General features: G+C 45.9%; 2 protein-coding genes across 4 annotated transcripts in view; one reads left to right on the forward strand and one right to left on the reverse strand.

The window, feature by feature from the left end:
• GPC3 (glypican 3) overlaps window positions 1-16,975 on the forward strand; it is a 298,650-nt gene that overhangs the window by 265,280 nt on the left and 16,395 nt on the right. The gene's annotated exons all lie outside the window — the stretch shown is intronic.
• LOC309523905 (uncharacterized protein) overlaps window positions 5,317-16,975 on the reverse strand; it is a gene marked incomplete at its 5' end in the record, with an annotated part of 219,544 nt that continues 207,885 nt past the window's right edge. The window contains one exon of the mRNA XM_082208127.1: window positions 5,317-5,605. The remainder of the gene's footprint in view (window positions 5,606-16,975) is intronic.

Genomic DNA, 16,975 nt, shown 5'->3' on the forward strand with positions numbered 1-16,975 from the left:
TAATGGATTACAAAAAAATTCTCAAGAAAATAAAGTTTTACTGAATTACAAAATAACTGAACAAGAGGTGGAAGGTGCGATTCAGAATATGCAACTGGGCAAATCGCCAGGGCCTGATGGACTAACCTCCAAGTACTACAGAACTAAGTACTACAGAACTTTGAAAGACTACTTAATTCAACCATTAAAGGAGGTTTGCAATGAAATTATGGAGGGGGAAAAGGCGCCTGAGACGTGGAAAGAAGCTTATATCACACTTATACCGAAAACTGAGTCTGAAAAAACACAACTTAAGAATTATCGCCCCATATCCCTACCCAATGTGGATTACAAAATTTTTGCAGACATTTTGGCTAGAAGACTGAAAAAAGTATTGGCAGAGGTGATACATAAAGACCAGGCCGGCTTTCTCCCTGGAAGGCACCTATCGGACAATATGAGGAATATAATTAATATTTTAGAAAAGCTGCAGGTGAACATCAACACAAAAGCAGTTTTGATATTCGTAGACGAAGAGAAAGCCTTTGACAATATTTCCTGGAATTTTATGAAGAAAAATCTTCAGGGGATGGGGGTTGGACAAAACTTTGAAAATGGTATAGGTGCGATTTATTCTGAACAAAGGCAAAATTGATAGTAAATAATGTGGTTACAGAAGAGTTTAAAATAGAGAAAGGGACACGACAAGGCTGCCCAATTTCCCCATTGCTCTTCATTTCGGTCCTGGAGGTTTTGCTAAACATGATTAGAAGGGACCATTTGATCCAAGGTATTCAGGTCGGAGTTAAACAATACAAACTTAAAGCTTTTGCAGATGATCTTGTTTTGACATTACAGGAGCCGATATCCAGTACTAAGAGGGCCTTAGAAGTAATCCAGGATTTTGGTCAAGTGGCAGGCTTTAAATTGAATAAATTGAAAACTAAGGTTTTGGAGAAAAATTTGATGCCGACAGAGAAAGAGAGGTTTCAGAAAGAGACAGATTTAACATTAGCAAAGAAGGTAAAATACCTGGGGGTGAATATGACATCTAAGAATGTGAACTTATTTAAAGAAAACTATGAGAAATGCTGATCAGAAGTGAAAAAAAATCTAGAAATTTGGTCGAATTTGAAGCTTTCCTTGCTGGGTCGAATTGCTGTTATTAAGATGAATGTATTGCCGAGAATGTTATTTCTATTTCAATCACTGCAAATTATTGACAAGATGGATTGTTTCAATAAGTGGCAAAGAGATATATCTAGATTTGTCTGGCAGGGCAAAAAGCCCAGAATAAAATTTAAGATCCTTACTGATGCTAAAGACAAAGGGGGGGTTGCCCTGCCAGACCTTAAACTTTATTATGAGTCAGCAGCTTTTTGCTGGGTGAAGGAATGGCTACTTCTTGAGAATACAGATGTTTTGGATCTTGAAGGGTATGATAACATATTTGGGTGGCATGCATATTTATGGTATGGCAAGGTAAAAGCACATAAGGCATTTAAAAACCATATTGTTAGGAAAGCATTGTTTAATGTCTGGATAAGGTACAAAGACTTTTTGGAGAGTAAAACCCCAAGGTGGCTATCACCTATGGAAGCGAAAGCTTTGAAAAAACTTAATATGGAGGCCAAATGGCCAAAATATTGGGAAATTTTAGAACAGGAAGGTGACAAATTGAAATTGCAGAGTTATGACAAACTCAAAGAGAAGGTGTGAGACTGGTTAAATTATTTTCAAATAAGAGAGGTTTATAACTTGGATAAAAAAATTGGTTTCCAGGTGGAAAAATCAAAGTTAGAAACAGAATTGTTAGAACCCAATGCTAAGATATTTTCAAGAATGTATAATCTGCTGCTGAAATGGAATACTGAGGAAGAAACGGTAAAATCTGCAATGATAAAATGGGCACAGGATGTAGGATACAATATTATGTTTGCTGACTGGGAGATGTTGTGGACCACCAGGATTAAATTTACGGCATGTAATGCCTTAAGAGAGAATATTATGAAAATGATGTACAGGTGGTACATGACTCCAGTCAAGCTTGCAAAAATATATCATTTGCCCGATAATAAATGCTGGAAATGTAAGGAAACTGAAGGCACATTCTTTCACCTATGGTGGACGTGCCCAAGGATTAAGGCTTTCTGGGAAATGATTTATAATGAAATGAAAAAGGTATTTAAATATACTTTCCTGAAGAAACCAGAAGCCTTTCTCCTGGGCATAGTTGGCCAATCGGTGTTAAAGAAGGATAGAACTTTCTTTATGTATGCTACAGCAGCAGCAAGAATTCTCATCGCAAAGCATTGGAAGACACAAGACCTACCCACCTTGGAAGAATGGCAGATGCAACTAATAGACTATATGGAGATGGCGGAAATGACTGGCAGAATCCGAGACCAGGGAGAAGAGCTTGTGGAAGAAGATTGGAGGAAATTTGAAATTTATTTACAGAAACATTGTAAAATTTCTGAATGCTGATGACGTTGAAATGAACTGAAGGTGTTCTAGCAACAAGGTAAAATGTAAGATGGGATTGATAATAGATAAGCTAATTTGGATATGAATTTGCTGAACCAATTTTTAAAACGGATACAAAAAAGGGAGGCATGAGGAAGTCAGGAAAATAAGTTAACTAAAGATGAGGAATCAAAAAAAGAGGGAGTTTTGTTTTCTTTTATATGTGTTTTTTCTTTTTCTTTTTTGTGTTTAATGTTTGTATCTTTGTATTTTATAATTTTGTACTTTTCTGTTTTTGTATTTTTCTGAACTTTTTTTATTGATAAAACTTAATAAAAGATTATTAAAAAAAAAAAAGTTCCGGGCAAAGAGCTGGTTTCCTGGAACAAATGACCGTGGTGCATTGGCACAGCTTGGGGATTCGGCCACGGCAAAGTCTGGGTTCAGCCGGTTGAGCAGAGACCTGAGGCGGCAGCCCATAAGCAGTTCGGCAGGACTCCTCCCTGTGGCCGCATGAGGGGTGATGTGTTGCACGAACAAGTATTCAGCAACCCGCTCGTGCCAGTCTCCCCGGTCCAGGCACGCCAGTGCCTCTTTTGCCGAGCGCACCATTCTCTCCACTTGCCCGTTGCTGGATGGATGAAATGGTGCCGTTAGGGCATGGCGGATGCCCAGTTCCGAAAGGTATCGCTCAAAAGTGCCTGAGGTGAACTGCAGTCCGTTGCTGGAGACAAGGACATCAGGACACCCATGCGTTGCAAAAAGGCCTCGCAGCACCCGGATGACGGCCTCAGTAGTGGTGGAGGGCATCAGGGCCACCTTCAGCCATTTGGAATAGGTGTCCACCACTACCATAAAGGTCCGGCCGTGAAAGGGGCTGGCCAGATCGATGTGCACCCTGGACCAGGGTATCTTGGGCGTCTCCCAGGTGTGTCCCTTAGCTGCCGGTGGCGCAGGCCTAGATTCTTGGCACGCTTGACAGGCGGAAACCCAGGCAGTGATGGCATCATCCATGTTAGGCCACCAGATGTAACACCGAGCCAACGCCTTCATTTTGACGATTCCCGGGTGGCTAATGTGCAGAGCTTCAAGGATGCGTCGGCGGAGTTTTTTGGGAATCATGATGCGGTCTCCCCACAGCACACAGATGAGCACACAGCACACAGATGAGCTGAGAGTTCGTGTTGTCTGGTTGTGAAGGGCTGGAACTCTTGATGCAAAAGGCCCTTGGGGTCACCCCCTCCACACCCAGTTGAGCACACGGCTGATGGTGCGTTTCTGGGCAGATGCGGAGGCCACAGTGGCAGCCGATACAGGCGCTGCTGGAAGAGCCTCAATCAGGAGGAGCGATGAAGCAGGAGCCGGGTCTTCCACAAACGCTGGAAGAGGGCAACGGCTGAAGGTGTCGGCATGGCCCATCGATTTCCCCGGGTGATGGACGAGCCGGTAGTGGTAGGCAGCCAGGAAAACAGTCCATCGCAGCATGCGTGGCGAGAGGACTGGTAGAGTTGGTCAATCACCGGCGAGGAGGCCCAGGAGTGGCTTGTGGTCGGTGATGAGGTCAAAAGTCCTGCCGTAGAGGTATTAATGGAACCTCTTCACTACAGCCACAAGTGCCAGTGCCTCCTTGTTGAGCTGGCTGTAATTCCGTTCAGTCAGAGATAGTGTCCTGGAAAAGTAGGCGAGCGGTGCTTCTCTTCGGTCTGGAAAATGGTGACTAAGGACAGCGCCGATGCCAAAAGGTGAGGCATCGCAGGCAAGGACCAGCAGCCTGGCTTTGCTGTATTGTACCAGCACACTGTCTGATGAAAGAAGAGCCTTGACCGCTTTGAAGGCCGCCGTCTCCCGATAACCCCAGGACCAAGGCATCTTTGTGCTGAGGAGTCGGTGAAGAGGCTCAGCCACCATGGCTTTGTGGGGCAGGAACATGTTATAAATGTTCAGCAGTCCCAGGAACGCCTGCAACTCATCTTGTTCTTTGGGATGGGGGCCTGCTGGATAGCGCAGATCTTGGATGTGGTCGGGTGAAGGCCGAAGGCGTCGATAAGATAGCCCAGGAACTCCACCTGTGGAACGGCGGTCTGGCACTTCTCCCTCTTTACCTTGAGCCCGGCCTCCTGGAACCTGGTCAGCATGGCGTGGAGGCGCTCTAACAGCTGCTGGTGTGAGTCTGCGGATACCAAGACATCGTCAAAATACGGTACCACGCCCGGAAGCCCTTGCAGAAGATGCTCCATAAGGCTTTGGAAAATGCCAGGAGCCACAGTCACCCTGAACTGCAAACGGCGGCAATGGAATGCCTCTCGGTGCGTGACAATCGTCTGGGCTTCAGCGGTGGCATCATCAACGGGCAGTTGTTGATAGGCTTGGGCAAGGTCCAGCTTAGCAAAGACCTAACCCTCACCCAGGGAATGCAGCAGGTGTTGGACAACAGGAACCGGGTAAGCGTGCTGCTGAAGTGCCTTGTTGATCGTGCACTTGTAGTCAGCGCAGATTCTCACCGACCCATCTGGCTTGACAGGCGTGACAATGGGGGTTTCCCACTTGGCATAGTCAACCGGCTCCAAAACTCCTTGGGCGATCAGCTTGTCCAGTTGTTCGTCCACCTTAGCCTTGAGAACAAAGGGAACCCGGCGTGGCTTTAGCTTGATGGGGGCAACTTGTGGATCAAGGCTAAAGAAGACGGGCGTACCTGTATATTGCCCCAAAGTGCCGTCAAAAACCTCAGCAAAGTCTTTGACCAGACAAGACCCTAGAGATGCAGTTGATGCCAGTGACTTCCAGGCCGAGGGCATCAAACCAGTCTAGCCCTGGGAGGCTTGGCCAGTCGGAGCAGGCCTGAAAAATCCTTGAAGGCGATCAGGAACCCGCCAACGCCTACCACGGGAATGTCGTTTCCCTGGTAGTCTCTCAGGTGCACGCGGTGAGAGTCGAGTTGCCTTTTGGACACTCTGGGTACCAGTCTTTTGATGGTGCTCCAAGACTCAATGGACAGGGCAGACATGGTGTCGATCTCCATGTCACATGGAGCTCCTTCAATGAGCACTGTGACATTGAGCTTGCGTCGCGTAGACAAGTCGGTTTGGCCAATCGTGGTTCCAGATGGGCAGTGGCAGTTGGTGAGAGCGAAACAGCTTTCCTTGGCGGACTGGAGTGAAGACTAGGACTTGCGAGTCAGTGAAGGAGGGGGTGCCGGACGGAGCCGATCTGCAGACCTTAGCAATGTGGTCCCTTCTGGAACACTTCCGACAGATGGCATCTCTGAATCGACACTTGGCACGGGAATGGTTGCCTCTGCAGCCCGCACATTCCAATTGGCCCTTGGACTTCTGTTGTGTTCATTGGCTTGGAGGTAGCAGTCGAACCGAGCGAGGTAGGAGTCCCAAGATTCAGAGGCTGGCGCAAACGGCGGTAGAGGCACAAGTGAAGCCATGATTCCGATGCCGGCGTGGAGGGTGATGGATGGAACACAGTGCTCTAGCCAGAACAGTCAGCTCTGAATTGGTTCTGTTCAGTGATTTTGCTCAGTGTTTCAGCTCAGTGATTCAGCTCAGAAAGAGAGAGAAAGAGTTTGGATTTGATATCCCGCCTTTCACTCCCCTTCAGGAGTCTCAAAGCGGCTAACATTCTCCTTTCCCTTCCTCCCCCACAACAAACACTCTGTGAGGTGAGTGGGGCTGAGAGACTTCAAAGAAGTGTGACTGGCCCAAGGTCACCCAGCAGCTGCATGTGGAAGCGCGGAGACGCGAACCCGGTTCCCCAGATTACGAGACTACCGCTCTTAACCACTACACCACACTGGCTCTCAGAGCTCAGCTCAGAGGGTGGCCGCATCTGGCTGTGCTCTGATGTCCATCGATCCCACCTTCGTCGCCAGTGTTAAGTTGTGGGTGAACATATCAGACAACACAGCAATTCTTCAAACAGCTCTTGTTTAGTCAGAGGCCAGAACAGAACTGAACAGAAGGGTTCAGTCAGCCTGCTTATATAGAGCTCCAGTACACATAATTGTAGCAACTTTCTAAAACTATCCAATCACTGAACGTCACTTTCGATCCCTTATTTGCATAGCAGTATCCCCCTGTTGGCCCAGGGTGAGAACTTCAGTAGGTTAGAGTGTCAAGCTAGGAGCTGGGAGACCAAGGTTCAAATCCCTGCCTGGCTGTGAAGCTCCCTGGGTGGCCTTGGGCCAGTAGTCCCTGCCTTCCATCCTAACCTACCTCTCAGGGTTCTTGTTGTTGGGATTAAATGGGGAGGAGAGAATGGCAACTATGAAACGAGGTGAGAGATAAATCCAGTAACTAAAAAAAATGTGGCCTAATGGGGTCTTGTGCTCAGATGGAGCTTGATTATCGCCTGTTGAGCCTGGAGTTTTTGTCAAAAGTCTACCGAGCCACACACCAGGTTCTTACGATTAGTTTGCTTGGCCAAAGTCCATTCTGACTTTTCAGGATTAATTTTAGAACGTTCCTGTTCACCCAGGTGCCGGGTGACTTAACGATACTTGAAATTAGCAGCTGTGAGGGTAGGTGCTTGCTCCTAAATGTGTTTAGAATTTATGGGTATTTTTAGATTTTTCTTAATTGTTTCAAAATAGTTAAAATGCTTTTTTTTTCTTTTTTGGGAAAAAGAAATATTGTTTTAACTTTTTGTTGTTTGCCATCCTGGGCCCTTTTGGGAGGAATCATGGGGTAGAAGTCTAATAAATGAACAAACTACCTGGACAATTTAAAGGTGAGGTTGTTCCTTAACACCTTGGGACCCATTTACCTGCAATATCATCTTCCCCTCACATGCACCCACTCAGTCACTTCAGTCTGTGGAACTGGTGCTGTCACAGGGCAGCATAGTGCTTGCCCTCCATTTGTAAGAAGTCAGCCTCTGGAACTTCCTGCCCATTGACATTAGGCAGGTGACTTCACTGTACTATTTTCTGCGCCTGTTAAAAGCTTTTTTGCTTTCACAAGCCCACACAGATATATGATATATGATTTAATTTGGGTTTCAGCTAATATTTGATTTTAATAATTTTTAAATGTTTTAAACTGTTGTTTTTACTGTTTTACTTTATTCTTATATTACTTTTGTAAATTGATTTGAGGGTTTGTTATAGTTAAGTGGTATATAAATCTTGGGAAGTATATAAATCTTGAAAAGAATCGAGGAACCAATTTCCTGGCAAGATAGCTGAAAATGGGATGGAGAATGATGGCTTTATATTTTTTTGAATTTATAACCTGCACTTTCATAAAGCAGAGTACAACATGTAAGGATCAAATCAACACAACATCACAAAATACAATCAATAAAGCATTGGTGGTAGTATGACCAAAACGGAGGCTTACCTTGTGGGGAAGAGGCAGAGGTCAGTGGTAGAACACCTTCTTGGAATGCAGAAGGTCTCAGGTTCAATCCCTGACATCTCCAGGAAGAGTTGGGAGAGACTCCCTGCCTGAAGCCCTGGAGAGCTTCTGCCAGTCATTGTAGACAATAAAAAGGTAGTGTCAGCACTGATAACTGGGAAACACTGGCCTGCAAGCACTCCAGTTGGAAAACAAAGGTGTCAGGGGCTTTGAAGACGCTTGAACTCAGGACAAAAGGGAGAAACGTGTTAAGAGGAAGGCGTGCTTAGCAAACCCTCACCGTGATACTGCCTGAAACCAACGTTCCCACTGTGGAAGGACGCGTGGATCCAGAATTGGCCTCCACGGTCACTTACGGACTCACTGTTAAGACCGTTTTCATGGAAGACAATCTTACTTGGCTACGAGGGGTCGCCAAAGAAGAATACTGAGCTGGAGGGACCATTAGTCTGGTTCAGTATAAGGCGACTTCCTTTGCTCCTTGCCTTGAAGCAGTTTGGTGCAGCCTTTGACAACCTGGCAACCACTCCTCCCACCCTGTGAGCACAGTCAGTGGCCAGGGGGGTGGGAGTTGCAGTGTAAAACATCTGAAAGGGTACCAGGATGGCAAAGCCTGTATTCAGCAGTGAGTCTGGCACCTTGTTTCAGCCTCTCCTTGCTTTGGCTTAAGTGCACCCTCCTCCTCCTCCTTACTTTGGGCATGGGAGGGGTTGCAATGCCGCTATTTGGGGTCTCTGAAAGGTGCTTCCTGTTGTAGGAACTCACTCTTTCAAACAGCTGTTATCAAGGAGGGGGTCAGAGTGGGGAGAGCCTTTTCCTGTTCCTATTTAACCATACCGCTCAAGCTGCCTGGTGGGACTTTTGCTTATTACCGGGATATCAGTAATATCTCTTCCCTCTGCCCCCACTCCCCATGTTGTGTTTCTCTCTCAGCTCCATCAATTCACTGCAGTTGTTTACTTATTGCTCTCCACCCCCCCCCCAAGAAAACTCCTCTGTGTTAGGCAAAGCTCATAACATAGCTACGTACCCTGGGAGTTATTGCGTGCTCCCTAAATCACACTGGAGGGCAACTGTTGTACAAAAGACAGTAAATTGATTTTCAACAACAAAAAAATACTACCTGTCTCACGTCGCCTTTTCAGGCACAAATTGCAGCTAGTGCTAAAGACACACTCAAACATACCAGTCATATTTTTTTTCTGCACAAAGTTAATTTCAAGTAGCTGGAGCTGTTATTACATATGAAACAGGATTTTGCTTTGAATATTGTACGAGAGTTTGTAAAACTCCTGTCAAAGCCAATCTTTGGAAGGGTGTTGGGGGGGCAGGACATGGGAGACTATGGTTTGAATCCCCTCTCAACTGTGAAGCTCAATGGGCAAACTTGGGGGCCAGTCATTGCCTCTCTCAGGCTAACCTCCCTTGCAGGGTTATTGTGGGGATTAAATGAGGAGAGGGAGAAAACCATGGAGGCCACCTTGAGCTCCTTGGGGGAGGGGGGGACACATAGGATATAAAGTCAATACATGAACAAGAAGAATTCCATATTGTTTGTTTATTCCATTTCTATCCCACCTGTTTCTTCAAGGAGCTCAAGGTGGTGTGCATAATATTGTCTTCTCCCACCTTTCCTCACAACAGCCCTGTGAGGCAGGTGAGACTGAAAGACATTGACTGTGCTCAAGGTCACACCCAGTGAAGATTTGAACCCTGGTTTCCCAGTTCCTAGTCTGATTCTCTAACCACAAACCACACTGTGGCACTCAGGAAGCAAAACCACCTACTTCCCTTGATCTGTGTACTCTGGTGGAGAGGTGGAGCTCCCCCCTCAGTTGATTTCAGTGTAGGGTTGTGCTATATAGGAAGCTGCCCTAGACTGGGCCAGAACATCAGTCCATCTACTTAAGTATTTTCCAGATTTTCAGACAGGGTTATCTCTCAGCCCCATCTGCAGATGCTGACAGGAATTGAACCTGGGACCTTCTGCATTGCACTTTGGAGACCAGGCCATCTGCTGCTGCTCCAAGCTAGAATGGAGTGGTGGCAACAGTGTTTGAGTAGGACCTGGGAGATCCCGGTTCCAGGTCCTCCTCACCCATGAAGCTCACTGGGTGGCCTTGGACCAACCACAGTCTCCCAGCCTAAGCTGCCTCATAGGGGTTGCTGTGGGAATAAAATATGGAGGGGGGCGAGAGCTTTGTGCATTCCCTGAAGAAAGGTAGGATATTTTTGTAAACAAGAATAAAAGGCACACCTTTTTGTTTTCTGGAGCAGGGATTTTTAGGAGTTTGGAGAGGTCTGGGTTTGCCTGGCACCTGTGCCTTAGCGATTGGTTCCATCAGCCTCGGAGGGGAGATGGTGACATCCAGAAAAGCAGATGGAAAGAAGTGTCTGAGCAGCCAGAGGTCCAGAAGCACACGTCCTTGCCAGATGCCAGAAATAGCCAGTAGCGGATGCCACATTGTGTGCGCGCATGCGCTCTCCTGATGATGTGACTTTTGAATAGGGAGCTAATTCTGGTGACTGGCGTTCCCACTCTTGCCCTGCTCTCTCTCCTCCCAACCCCACTTGAAATCCAGATTTATTATTCCACAAACATCCAGGCAGGGAAACAAAGGGAGCCTCTAGGGCAGCAATGCTTTGAGTGTGTTGCCCACGGCACACACAGATGGCCTCCATGCCACATTTAGCATGCCATGGTTGGAAAAGAAAAATCAGGCACAGGGAAGGTCAGATCAGAACTTCCCCAAGTACCAAGATCTTCTTGCCACTGGAATATGCAATTGTCTGGGGAACTTGAAAGGGAAAGGACTGTCACTCAGCATCAGAGCACCAGCTTTGTTTGCAGATACTCCAGGTGCAATTCCAGGTATAGCTGGCAATGGCTCTCCCCGCCCCCAGTGTCTGAAACCCTGAAGGGGCCCTTTTAAAGCCATCTTACATGGTGCCCATCACTGCTTCCTGTGGAGCGAGTTGCATTGCTCCAGTGTGCGGAGATGTGCTTTCCTTCCATATGCCTCGCTGAATCTCCCAGCGTTCAGCTTCATGGTACATCCACTTTCTCTATCAGCCTTCTCTGTCTGCTTCTCTATGCTATGCATACTTTTATAAACTTACATCACGACATCTTGCTCTCCTTTAAGCTAAAAAGTCCCAAGTGCTTCAACTTCCCTGCACGGGGGGGGGGGGGGTGTCCCCATCCTCCTTATCAGTTTGGCTGCCCTTTTCTGAACCTTTTCCAAACCTGAAATATCCTGTGCACAATAGCTCACTTTGCTTCTGTGAAATTGCCATGCGGGGCTGCACAGAGGAATATCCCTCCAGCAGTGGTAGGCCCCATTGTGTTTATGCAGATTTCAGATACAGGCTAGTCACTTGTGAGATCAGGCTTCTCCCCCCACTCTTTAAATGTGTGACCTTGCCCATATGAGGGTGCAAATGTATTGGGCTCCTTCATAAAACGGAACACACTTTTTGAAACTGTTGCATGAGTGCTTTGCTCCACCTCTTTTTTATCGTGGCATTCTCTCCCCCCCCTTCCCCCCTCTCCAGTTGATGTTGCACAATGCCTGGCACCTCATGCATTAACATACATAAATGAGCATTTTTACAAGTGTCAGTCTTTTAATGCTGCTGGAGGCGGAATTTTAAAAGGGAGGGGGGAGAGGAATGTAAACAGAATGAAATTGTGAAGCAAGATCATTGATATGACAGGACTAAAGCGTAGGGGCTCTCTCTCTGAAAAGCCCCTCCTTTCATCCCTCTAATAAGTCCATTACTTGTCCTAGCGAATATTTGAAGGCCCTTTTCATGGGGAGCTGAGGAGCTGAGCATGCTTTGCACTTCAGGGCTTTGTCTCCAGGCTGGGGAGAAACCAAAGTTATTTCTGCTTTAAAATAACAGGAGCAAAGGAACAGCTAAGCTCCTTTCATTCTGAGTCCCTTACATTATTTTACTGGACAAAGTTTGTGTTGGCTACAAAACAGGCCCATTCACAGGACCTAAGAGAAGGAATTTAGGTAAGAATGAAGCCAAGATTGTGCCATATATAAAGGCTCCTTTTGCGAAGGCCATTAAGAAATTGCAAATCATGAGCCTGGCTGAATGGTGACATTAAAATTAGCCTTGCTAATTTTCAGTAATTCAAGCCCATTGGGCTGAGCTTACAAGTCTTCCCCAGGAGATGTTCCCATAATTGCAGTCTCAATATCTGCTTCAGTTAAGGTGAGTCTGCTTTTAAAAAGGGAGAGAGAGTTAAGTTGGGGAGAGGGATGTATCCTGACCAAGTTTTTAAAGTCAGCTGTATAACCAAGCAGGTAATCTCTTGATTCAGGGATAATATAGGCTGTGAGACAGCCATGGGTCATACTTTTTGCTACTTCAAAAATACATGGCTGTGGGTCTCTCCTGCACGTTCCAAAGATCTCAAAAGTCCACTCTGTGCTAACTCTCAGCAGGGCTTTTAGTGTGGCTACCCCTGTTCCCTCTTGAGACGCAGCTTCTCTGGAAACAACTGGAGATGCTTTTGTTCCAACAGGCCTTTCCCAGCTGGATGAATGGGTCTTTGCCACAAGGATCCACTTGTTGGACTTTTAGTTTTGCTTTAAACATATCTGTTGGTTTTGTGGTTTTAATTGTGTTTATTATCTTATGTGAAAATTGCCTTCAGACTGGTTTAGAAGGTGATGATGTGGTAGTAGTAGTAGTAGTAGTAGTAGTAGTAGTAACAATCTATTATTCTATAATAATGACTAATTAAACATGTTTATGCTTACACACTCGCACAGGTGCAAATGTGTACATGTTTCATGAAATAGTTGCTCAAACCACTTAGTGGTATAATTTTCTGAGCCACATTAGGCCATGATCCAGCGTAGCCCCTGCTCAAGGACTCTTGAGGAGCCTGGTGTTTCTGAAGCCGCCATAAATCCCTTTGCGCTGAGGGCTTGGAAAGGAACATGAGTAAGCAGCATCTGCCCTTGACATTGGGAGGCAGCAACGAAGCTTCGGAATTGCCTGCGTTGGGAGTACATGCTGGGAGACTAGATTTCATCTATTGCCTGATCTGTGAAGAGCCACCTTGGTTGCAGCCGTTGCTTTTCTAGAATTGCCAGGCTGACTAAGCAGTCTGAGATTAAAGACATGCCCCTCCCAATTCATTTGCTTATTTAATTTTTTGCAATTTATGCACTACTTGATTGTCTCCAAGTAGCTCAGTACAAAAGACAAACATACAGTTTCAGAATGATTTTAACTATCAACTCCTGTTAGAATCATAGAATCATAGAGTTGGAAGAGACCACAAGGGCCATCGAGTCCAACCCCCTGCCAAGCAGGAAACACCATCAGAGCACTCCTGACATATGGTTGTCAAGCCTCTGCTTAAAGACCTCCAAAGGAGGAGACTCCACCACACTCCTTGGCAGCAAATTCCACTGTCGAACAGCTCTTACTGTCAGGAAGTTCTTCCTAATGTTTAGGTGGAATCTTCTTTCTTGTAGTTTGGATCCATTGCTCCGTGTCCGCTTCTCTGGAGCAGCAGAAAACAACCTTTCTCCCTCCTCTATGTGACATCCTTTTATATATTTGAACATGGCTATCATATCACCCCTTAACCTCCTCTTCTCCAGGCTAAACATGCCCAGCTCCCTTAGCCGTTCCTCATAAGGCATCGTTTCCAGGCCTTTTTTTTTAATATATATTTTATTCAGGATTTTCTTGTTTTACAGAAGTGTAGTGCCTCGTATTTTTTTTTTAATGTAACATTTTTACAAATCCATTTCATTTGTTGAAGCATTAGGGGGAGAAGAAAAGAAAAAAGAAAGGGGAGGTGGAGAGAGGGAAGATGGATAGGGGTGGGGTCGGGTGGCGGTGTTTCTATTATTTTTAATGCATGTAGAGTTTGGTGTCAGTGTTGCTTGTGTTGTTCACTTGTGTTCCTTTGGTGATGAGAGAGGTTGGGGTTGGCCTAGGGTGTGATTGTTTGCTTGTGACTGGCTGTGGTGATCTTTGTTTTTGTGTGTGGGTGAGGTGGGTGGGTGTTTTGGATCAGGTTAGCCATATTGATTTGTATGCTGTTGGTGGATTATTGTCACTGTCCTGTTGGGCTGTGTATGTGATAAAGGGGAGCCATACCGGGGTGAAGGCGTCTTCTTCTGTTTGTCCCCGTGTCAGTTTCAGTTTATTAGTTAATTTTTCTAGTAGGGCTGTTTCCCATACTATTTGGTACCATTGGTCCATGCTTACTCCTGACAGGTCTCTCCAGTGTCTGGTTATGGTGTTTCTGGCTGCTGAGAGCAGGTGGGTTATAAGTTCTTTGTGGTGTAAATGGGCATAGTTGTCTTGGAAGATGTTTAGTAGGGCCAATTCTGGGGTGATGTCTATTACTTGCTTAGTTATTTTACATATTTCTTGTATGGCTGTTGTCCAAAATAGTTGGATTTTGGGACACTCCCACCACATGTGGAGGTATGTGCCTGTGGAGGTGCACCCTCTCCAGCATTTTGGTGAGGTTCCTGGGTGTATTAGCGCTAGTTTCCTTGGTGTTAGGTACCACCTGTAGGTGAGTTTCAGTGTGAGTTCTTTTCTTTTCGTTGATATGGATTTAAAGGGGGGTTTAGACCACATTCTGGTCCATTGAGTGGGGTTAATCTCATAGCCTATGTCATTCTCCCATTGTTTTTTGATTGCGTCTAGGGGATTTGCGGGATTTTGGAGTAGTATTTTGTATATTGCGGATACTGTCCCTTTACCGTTTCCCTTTGTTGTTAGGAGGAGGTTTTCGAAGGTTGTCAGGGGCCTAGTTGCTGCTGATTTTACTGTTGGGTTGTTTAAGAGGGCATGTAGCTGGTGTTGTGTTAACCAGGGCATTTGGGTGTCTTCTAGTTTGTCTTGTATTTCTTGTGTTGACAAGGGTTTGTTATTTTTATAAAAGTCTATTAGGCGATATAAGCCTTTGGTTCGCCAGGTTTTTATCTTGAGGTTTTGTGCTGCATGGTGGAATGATGGGTGGTACGCCAGGGGGATTAGTGGGGATGGGGTTGGGGATAGTTTGCCTATTTGTGTTTTCCATGCTTTGAGCATGGTCTGTGTGTACCTGTTAAGTGTTGTGGGAATTTTCTTTAGTTTGGGAGGAGTGGGTATGTTGTGGTGCAGGTGTTTTCAATTGTGTCCCTCTCTAGGTGTACCCATTGTTTTGTCTCATCTTCTAGTATATATGGGATTGTATGGCGTATTTGGTTGGCATTGTAATATGCTTCTATGTTGGGGATTCCCCATCCTCCTTCTGAGGTGGGGAGGTGCAGGTATTTGGGTCTTATTCTTGGTTTTTTATGTGAGAAGATGAAAGAGTGTAGTTTTCTCTGCCAACTGCGGAGTTGGGTTGAGGGGATCCAGATTGGGAGGGTTTGGAATAGGTAGGTTAGTTTTGGGAGTGTGATCATTTTGATCATGGCTCTTTTGTCTGAGAGAGTGAAATTCATGTTATTCCATCTCTTTAGGTCTTTGTTAGTTTGTTGCCACAGGGGCTTGTAGTTGTGGAGGTACAATTTATTGAGGTTTCTGGTTATTTGTACCCCTAGGTATCTGAACTTGGTGTGGCAAAGTTTTATTTTGGTGACCTTCGTGAGTTCTTTTTGTGTGTGAGGAGGGGTGTTGAAGCACATAGCTTCTGACATTGTAAAATTTACCTGGAGGCCCAACACCATTGCAAATGTGTTGAGTTCTCTGATTAGGGAGGTTGCTGTGCTTATGGGGTCTGGTGTTGTGACCATTAGGTCATCTGCAAAGAGCCCTAATTTATAGGTTCTGCCTTTTATTTCCACTCCCTTGATGTCTGTGGCTGCTCGGATGCGGATTGCTAGGGGTTCCAGAGCCAGGATAAATAAGAAGGGAGACAGTGGGCATCCTTGTTTCGTGCCTCTTTGGATAGCTATAGTGTTAGAGTCCATATTGTTAGTTCTGCATTTTGCTGAGGCTTGGGAGTATATTTGTTTGAGGATTTGAAGGAAGTTGGGGCCAAATTTCATGTTAGTTAGTACTGCTAGTATGTATTTCCACTCCAAGCAATCAAAGGCTTTGAGGATGTCTAGGGACATAATTGTCAATGGGAGTTTGGTTGCCTTGCTGTGTTCAATCAGGTTCAGTAGTTTCCTGATGGGGTCTGTTATATTGCGGCCAGGGACAAAGCCAGTCTGGTCTGGGGCTATTAACTTGTGTAGGAAGATTTTTAGGCGGTTGGCCAAGATTGATGTGAATATCTTGTAGTCTTGGTTTATTAATGAGATTGGGCGGTATGATTCTACTTTGAGGCTGTCTTTTAGTGGTTTTGGGATGGAGACTATTTTGGAGTGGGTCCAGGTTTTGGGGATGGGGCCCCCTTTTATGATGTTGTTGAATAGGCGGGTCATGTAGGGCATCAAGGGTTCTTTGAATTTCTTATAGAATTCTGCTGTTGCGCGCCTTCCCGCTGCCCCCCATCCTCTGGGGCTGGCGATGGGGGAAACGCTGCTTTCCCCCACCACCAGCCTCAAAGAGCAGACTCTCCTGGCTTCAGCGGAAGCAACGCGAAGCCTCTGGAGCGCAGGCTTCGTAGGCTTCGTGTTGCTACCGCTGAAGCCAAGGAGTCTGCATTCGCCCCATAAGACGCACACACATTTCCCCTTCATTTTTGGAGGGGAAAAAGTGCATCTTATAGGGCGAAAAATACGGTATTTATGTCAAACCATTCTGACTGTGTCAGGCTCCTGAGACTGAAACACCGTTCAGCTGCTCTCCTGAGGACAAGATGTTCTTCTCCAATTACATGAGGCCTCATGGAAGAACCCCAGTTTCAGCCTCACCATGGTGGGAACACTGTGGCAAGAGAGAGGGTGGGGGAGGTCTTTGGAAAGGAACCCTCACTTTTCACAACAGATGCTTTGAGTCCCTTCTTTGGGAACTGGCTGTGCTCTGCGCTTTGCTGACTTCTTCCTTTGCCACTCAGCACACTCTGGAAGAAACAGCCACAACACAGAATGCTGTGGGTGGGAGAGAGAGAGAAGCAGACAGACAGAGAGGGTTTCTTTCTCCATATTGCCACTTCTCAGATTAATTTGTAGCAGCAGCCCTTCTTGCAGTGGAGGCCTGATTATACATCTTCAGTTCATTATTCAACATATTGCAAG

The sequence above is a fragment of the Podarcis vaucheri genome (genome assembly GCF_965113315.1).
Source record: "Podarcis vaucheri genome assembly, chromosome: Z".
Lineage (NCBI taxonomy): Eukaryota > Metazoa > Chordata > Lepidosauria > Squamata > Lacertidae > Podarcis > Podarcis vaucheri.